This window comes from Rhinopithecus bieti, unplaced genomic scaffold (genome assembly GCF_001698545.2).
Source record: "Rhinopithecus bieti isolate Rb0 unplaced genomic scaffold, ASM169854v2 scaffold_5260, whole genome shotgun sequence".
NCBI classification, from domain to species: Eukaryota; Metazoa; Chordata; class Mammalia; order Primates; family Cercopithecidae; genus Rhinopithecus; species Rhinopithecus bieti.
In genome coordinates this window covers 3,945,570-3,953,098 of record NW_016805896.1, presented here as the reverse complement: position 1 = coordinate 3,953,098, position 7,529 = coordinate 3,945,570, and positions in this window count along the sequence as shown.

The window sequence follows — 7,529 nt, the reverse complement described above, 5'->3', positions numbered from 1 at the left end:
CACCCCCCCCCCACACACACACAAAACACACACACAGATGCAAAGCCATCCCTCTCTCCCCTGGGAAGAAATGTCCACAAATGCACAGGTTTTGAGATAACTGAAGTGTGCACACTGAAGAACCAAAACTCAAAAACATACAAGGGTTCAAACGGGACTGCCTAGCCTTTCTAAACATGAGATTCTCAACGTAATTCAACCCTTTCATTTATTGCTCAGGGTCATTACCATAAATATCATTTATTGTGCTCTGCAGTCACACTGTGATTTTCTCAGCAGCACTGTGCCTTTTTCTCTCAATTGCTAAAATATTTAGTTTCTGCATCTGCTTTTCATCATCTTTCCATCTCGCTATAACTGTCAGATTCTTCGTTGTCGTTTCATATGGGGACGGCCTGCAGAAGCAGTGTCTCCCACCCCTGCAACAGACATATACGTCTTTGGAAAGGCCAGGAGACTAGATGGCCAAGTTGGTGAGAGCTGTATCAGAGTAAGATGCATGTTGCTAAGGTAGAGAACAACCGGTTCCTGTTACATTCATGCTGGGAGATGAGGCCTTTTCTTACTTGCTCCCTACATCCCTAGAAAGTTCAAGTTGTACGTAAAGAAACATAGTTCTGAACAGAGATGGCAGGAAAGCTCTGAAACAGTGTCACTGTAATCTCTTCTTTGTGAGCAGCAATTTAGTTTCAGCATACCAGCACCATTCATCACATTAGATTAATGCCACTAATTTGAATTTTATTGGTTTTGTAGTTTTTATTATATTTGGTTTAGAAATTTGTTTTGGCTTCATAGTTGTATATGAGCTTTTGCATATTTAAGCAGCATTATAATAATAAAATCAACAGTGGGGATCCATAAGAATTTTTCTCAGTTCTGCCTTGCAAAACCTTCCTTGGTTTGTGCCAGCACCTGACATTTGGCCTGCTCTCACTGCGGGACCTGTCCTTTGACTCAGTTCTTGACTAGTAGTTGTTACTGTTTGGTGCAAAATGTCTGGCAATAAACACTGTTGCCCATGACAGTACTGATGGCAGGCAGGGGAACTAAGTTATAAAGCTATCAAGGGGTCACTCAGGGCATCTCAGATATACCGACACTCATCTTTTTATGCTATCAAAATATCCATGAAGCTTTTTTTAAAAATTAAACTTATTGAGATAATTGTGGATTCACACCCCATTGGAAGAAATAATACAGAGATCCCATGCACCCTTCACCCAGTTTCCCCAATGGTAACATTTTGTAAAACTATAGTAGCATCACAAACAGTAAATCGACATTGATACAATCCACTCATCTTAATCAGATTTTACATGCACTCACTTGTTTGTATTTATTTTTGTGTGTTATTTCATGTTTAGTTCTATGCACTTTTATCACATGTGTAGGTTCACATATCCACTACCACAGACAAGATACAGACCAATTCCACCACTACAAGGATGCCTGGAGCTGCCCTTCTCTAGCCACATACCCCTCCCTCATGTGCCGCACACACACCTCAAGCTGCTGGCAATCACTCTATATTCTCCATCCCTATAGTTTTGTCATTTCAAAAATGTTATACTATGGAATCATACAGTATGCAACCTTTTAGGACTGGCTGTTTGTACTTAGCATAATTCCCTTAACATCCATCCAAACTGTTGCATCAATGTTTGCTCCTTTCACTGCTGAGCAGAATTCCATGGCAGGCGTGGTTGTATTGCAGTGTCTTTAACCATTTACCCATGGTAGCACATCTGGGTTGTTTCCAGATCTGGGTTATTATAGAGCTGCTATGAGCATCTGTGGACGGATTTTTGTTTGAATGTAAGTTTTCATTTCTCTGGGAAAAAAATTCTAAGAGTGAGAATGCTAGGTTGTAAGATAATTGTATGTTTAGTTTTAAAAGAAACTTCCAAACCTTTTCAGAGTACCTGTAGCATTTTACTCAACATAACATTTTAGAATTATCTTAAAGAATGTGTGGGCCTGGGTGTGATGGCTCAAGCCTGTAATCCTAGTACTTTGGGAGGCCAACGCAGGAGTACTGCTTGAGCTCAAGAGCTCAAGACCAGCCTGAACAACATAGGGAGATCTCTTCTCTACAAAAATACTTAAAAATTAGCCAGGGTATAGTCTCAACTATTCTGAAGACTGAGGCAGGAGGATCGCTTGAGCCCAGGAGGTTGAGGATGCAGTGAGCTGTGATTGTGCCACTGCACTCCAGCCAGGGTGACAGAGAAACCCTGTCTCAAAGTGTGTGTGCGCGCGCGCGCGCACACACACACACACACACACACACACACACACACAAGAATGTGTGGACCCCAGTTTACAAAACACTCACTTAGTGAATAACACCAGATAACTAAAATATCGGCAAGGTGTTCTAGAAGATATAAGATGGGAAATGGCTAGTACTGGGGAAAAAACAATTTTTCAATCAAAATGAGTAGATACTGAAAAAACTTATAAGAGTTTCAATCAGTTTTCTGTCTCCCAAATGGTGGAAGCTTGAGTTCTGGAGACAGTGTCCCTCGTTGCGGGCAAAACATTCCAAATGGTCTTTGGCTATTCGAATATAAACCAAGTCCCCACTTCCTCGGGTCTCAAGGTCAACCTACCTCTAGAAGTAGATCTGCAGGAAAGGAGCTGGAGGTAGGTTGATGCTGTACATAAAAGGTGCTGTGTGGCTGACCTAGGTAGGGCTCTGAAGCTCTAGTTTCAGGTCCCTCTCCTGTACAGGTCACTTCCTAGACCCTGGAAACATGGTCATAAATTTCCATAAGCTTTTTAAAAGTAAGATATTTTAACTGCAATTGAGTAAGACACTGCCTAACTCTACACCAGCCTTCCCTATCTACGTCACATCACCTGAAGGCCAGGTGATGGTGGAATGGTCACAAGCATTTAGGGGATGCAGTAAGAGAAATAAAATTGGGGACACATGTAGTTTGGGTTTAGTGAGATCTTCTACATGGTTTGCAGTCACTTCCATATGCAGTTACTGCCAGCTGCTCTGATGTAAGAGCGCCTTCCAGGAACGTCCTGCCACCCACTGAGCCAACTCCCCTGGCCTGCCCCCGAGGGTCGAGGGCCAGTGGTCAGATTGTAACAAGAACATATCTTGGGGCCCCCAGCAACAGACGTATGTGGGTAGGAGGAAAAATAGGTTTGAAATGCACAGAGGCAGAAGCTGATCTGGGAAAATTCCTTGAATCATCAAGATGAGTAAAATTATAAGCAGAAAATTCAGATCTCATCAACCCTATTCAGAATGGAAGTTCTTCCTTGTCAGTAACAGTTTCGATAACGCAGCTTATACAATTACAAATGCACCACACTCTTCCCATTTTTGGTGAAATAAACTTTATCAGAATTTCTGTGTTTGTGTGACATGACTTGGAAAATACTGCCAACACCGAGTATGTCTATGTGGGAGCTGCATGTTTTATGTATCCCAACATATCAGATCACATTTTAACATATTTGAAACATCTTGTTCTGATGAAGCCTGGGAGTTCCAGGTGAAATAAATTTTTATCACTCTTATAAAGGAAAATATGCTAATTAAAAATATGTTAAATAGAAAGTACTATCTTTCTATTCTGTCTATAGAATCTGATAGATAATCAAACAGTATGCAGCCAAAAAAAATAGGGGAAAACATAGAAGCTATGACTTGATTAAAATAATAGGCTATTTTCCTAGATTAAGTGCTATTTATTTTCAGCTTTTAAAATTTGTCATTCGGGTGGGTTTTCTTCTCATTCTATATAAACACTTTCATAACTAATTTTGTATTCATAATTCTGCAATCTGCCCTCTCTGAAGACCACCTCTTTGGAATAGCATGAGTGTTTTCTGGGTGGACTCAGACTGACCTACCTCTGCCTGTAAAGTGTCACTTTTCACTGTCTGGGTGGTTGTTTCCCAGAGGTCCACAGTGAAAGTTCAGATTGTGAGAAACACAGTCACAGATTTCTCCCTTCACCCTGCCAGCAGAGGAGGTTGTTCCTCAGTCTAGAGCTTATCAGACTGTTCAGGGCAGAGTAACCCTGATATTTTTTCGTTTCTAGAAACCGTCTGCTTCCTTAGCTCATGACTGTGTCATTCTGACTGCTGCTTCCATTGTCACATTCTCTCCTTGACACTGACTCCTCTGCTTCCCTCTTATGTGAAACTTGGGATTATACCTGGATACTCCAGGATTAGCTACCCCCCTGCCATCTCAAGATCCTTTCGCCATATAAGGGAACATACAGGTGCTAGGGATTCGTATGTGGACATTTTGGGGGGCCATTATTCTTTCTATTACAACCCTCAACTTGCTGTGTGATCCTGAACAAGCCATCCACCTCTCTGAGCCTGCCTCATCTTGCGTATCACGAAGAATTGAACTAAATTATGTCTTTCAGCTCCACAACGAAAGACATAATTTCATTTGGTCATGTGGTTCTGTGACCTAGGGTTCACCAGCATACGTCAGTGAGATGGGAACTCAGGCCAAGTGCCATCTCTCTGGTTATGACTGAGACTGTCCCTGTGGAAGCAAAATAGCATGGGGCTGACACCAGGACTTATGGCATCTCAAGGTATTCCCCTATTCAAACTAGCCTGGTATATTAGATTTTGTTTTATTTGCTATCTCTTTGTATTATTATTATTATTATTATATACATTTTTTGAGACAGTGTCTCACTCTGTCACCTAGGCTGGAGTACAGTGGCATGATCTTGGCTCACTGCAACCTCTGCCTCCTGGGTTCAAGAAATTCACCCCCAGTCTGCCTCCCCAGTAGTTGGGACTACAGGCACCCACCACCACACCCAGCTAATTTTTTGTATTTTTAGTAGAGATGGGGTTTCACCATGTTGGGCTCAAACTCCTGACCTCAAGTGATCCACCCGCCTCGGCCTCCCAGAGTGTTGGGATTACAGGCGTGAGCCACTGCACCCGGCCTGTTTTGCTTGCTATCTTGAATAAAGCTGTCTCATGAAGCAAAGGTAATAACTCTTTCTTGGTCTTCATGGATTTGGATTTGCAAAATCAGTCCTTAAAACGTTTATTTTTCCTTAGTTGCTTTATTTAACTAACATAGCATGTTGTTATTTACTACAACCTCTGCCTCCAGTCACACTCAGTAGGATTGTTCTTTTACCTCCTCCCTCAATGACATTCTGATAGAACTTGGACCCTACCATGTCACAGCCTTGACCTCACATCCAGCAAGGTTTCCTCCTCGCCCGTCTGGCCAGAGGAGCCAGGGGTCAGGAGTGCAGAGGGGTCTGCTTGGAGGGCTGGCTCCCCCTCCTGCCTTCCCTCCTCTGGGTCTCCACTCCTCAGCAGGGTGGGGAGTGCAGGAAGGCACATAGAAGGATGGGCGAGAAGGAGCTGAACAAGCAGCCTCCCTTGCCCAATGCCTCAAAGTCAACCCTGCTAGCTGTTGATGTGCTGTGGGGAAGGGGGCACCCAAATGCTGTTGTGTCAAGGGGTGAGACAGGCTTCCTCAGAGGCCTGCAGGAGCCATACCAGCACTCCCTTCCCTTACCCGGGAACATGGCAGACCTGCCCTACACAGCCTTCTCCACTACCCCAGCTCCAGCCTCCAGCAGCTCCCACACCCCACATTCCTAGCTCAGCCAGCGACTCAATGACACTTAAGCCAGGGAGCCACCACCATTTTGGCCGCAATGAAGGGCAGGCCTGTAGGCTGCTCCACTGCAGGTGACCCTCTCCTTACTACACCAGCTCTCAAAGGTTCCTATCCCCCCACATATCAAGCATGCTGCATATGCAGACACTCGACCAGGGAATGACCTGCCAGTCACCTTTTCTGCCAATCATTACTCTGCAAACATGTATCAATAACCAAGGATCAAACAGGCACAGCTGGAGGCACTGGGAATATCACAAAGATATAAAACTCCTGCCCTTATGGAACTTACAAATAAGTAAATCACATGTTAGAGGAGAGGGGAAAGGGGACTGACCAAGGTAAGAGGGTGAAGGGTGCCAGCGGCGTGGGGAGTTTAAATGGATTGGTCAGAGAAGGTGACGTTTGAGCAAAGACTTGCAGGGGGTGAGGAAGCAGTCCCTGCAGATATCTTGGGGAAGGTGCCAGGCAGAGGGAGCTGGTACAAGGCCCTGAGCAAGAACTTATGCAAGATGTCCAAAGAACAGGGAGGAGGCCAGGGTGGTTAGGGCTGAGTGGACAAGGGCAAGCAGCCAAAGGTGAGGTTACAGAGGTACGCAGGGAGGGCAAGTGAGAAAGGCCAGAGAGGCTACTCTAAGGTCTCAGGAACTTACTCTGAATTCAAGAGAAGACACTGTAGGGAAGCGGGCAGGACAGTGATCTGTCATCTGGCTTTTAACAGGACCCCTCTAGCTGCCCTATGGACAGCAGACTACAGTGAAGCAAAGGCAGAGGCAGAGACACCAGTCAGGAGGCTGTGAGTGAGCCAGGCCAGGGGTGATGGGGGCTTGGACCAGCAAGGTAGCCATGGAGATGGTGAGAAGTGATTAATTCTTGACGTATTTTGAAGTAGAACCAACATAATTTCCTGATTTGATGAGAAGCGTGAAAGAATGAGAGAAGTCAAGATTTTTTCCCCCCTGAGCACCAGGAAAGATGGAATCGCGATTAACTGAGATGGGAGGAGGAGCAGGTTAGGTGGGGAGAGGGAGATCACATTAGTTTGGACATACTCACTTCGAGGTGTCTGTTAGGCATTCAGGGGTAACAGCAGGGAGGCAGTGGACTTCAGAGGACAAGGCCAGACAAGATGTATAAAGTGTATAAGGTGAACAGCTGTCAGCATCTAAATGATATTGAGAGCCATGAGATATGGGAGAAAAATAGAGCCCAGAAATAGATCCACATAATGTAGTCAACCAATCTTTGGCAAAGACAAATTAAGTAGAGAAAGAATCATCTTTTCAACAAATGGTGCTGAGACAACTGGATGTCCATATACAAAAAGTGAAACAGACATAGAACTCTACAGTTTTCACAAAAAAAGCAACTCAAATGGATTATGGACTGAAATGTAAAATATAAAGCCATAAAACTTACAGAAGAAAATGTAAGATTAAATATATGTTACCAGGCCGGGCGCGGTGGCTCAAGCCTGTAATCCCAGCACTTTGGGAGGCCGAGACGGGCGGATCACAAGGTCAGGAGATGGAGACCATCCTGGCTAACACACGGTGAAACCCCGTCTCTACTAAAAATACAAAAAACTAGCCGGGCGAGGTGGCAGGCGCCTGTAGTCCCAGCTACTTGGGAGGCTGAGGCAGGAGAATGGCGTAAACCCGGGAGGTGGAGCTTGCAGTGAGCTGAGATCCGGCCACTGCACTCCAGCCCGGGCGACAGAGCAAGACTCCGACTCAAAAAAAAGTAAAATAACATAAAATAACATAAAATAAAATAAAATAAAATAAAATAAAATAAAATAAAATAAAATAAATATATGTTACCTTGAGTTTAGTGATGAGTTTTCAGATGTAATGCCAAATGCACGATCCATAAAAGAAAA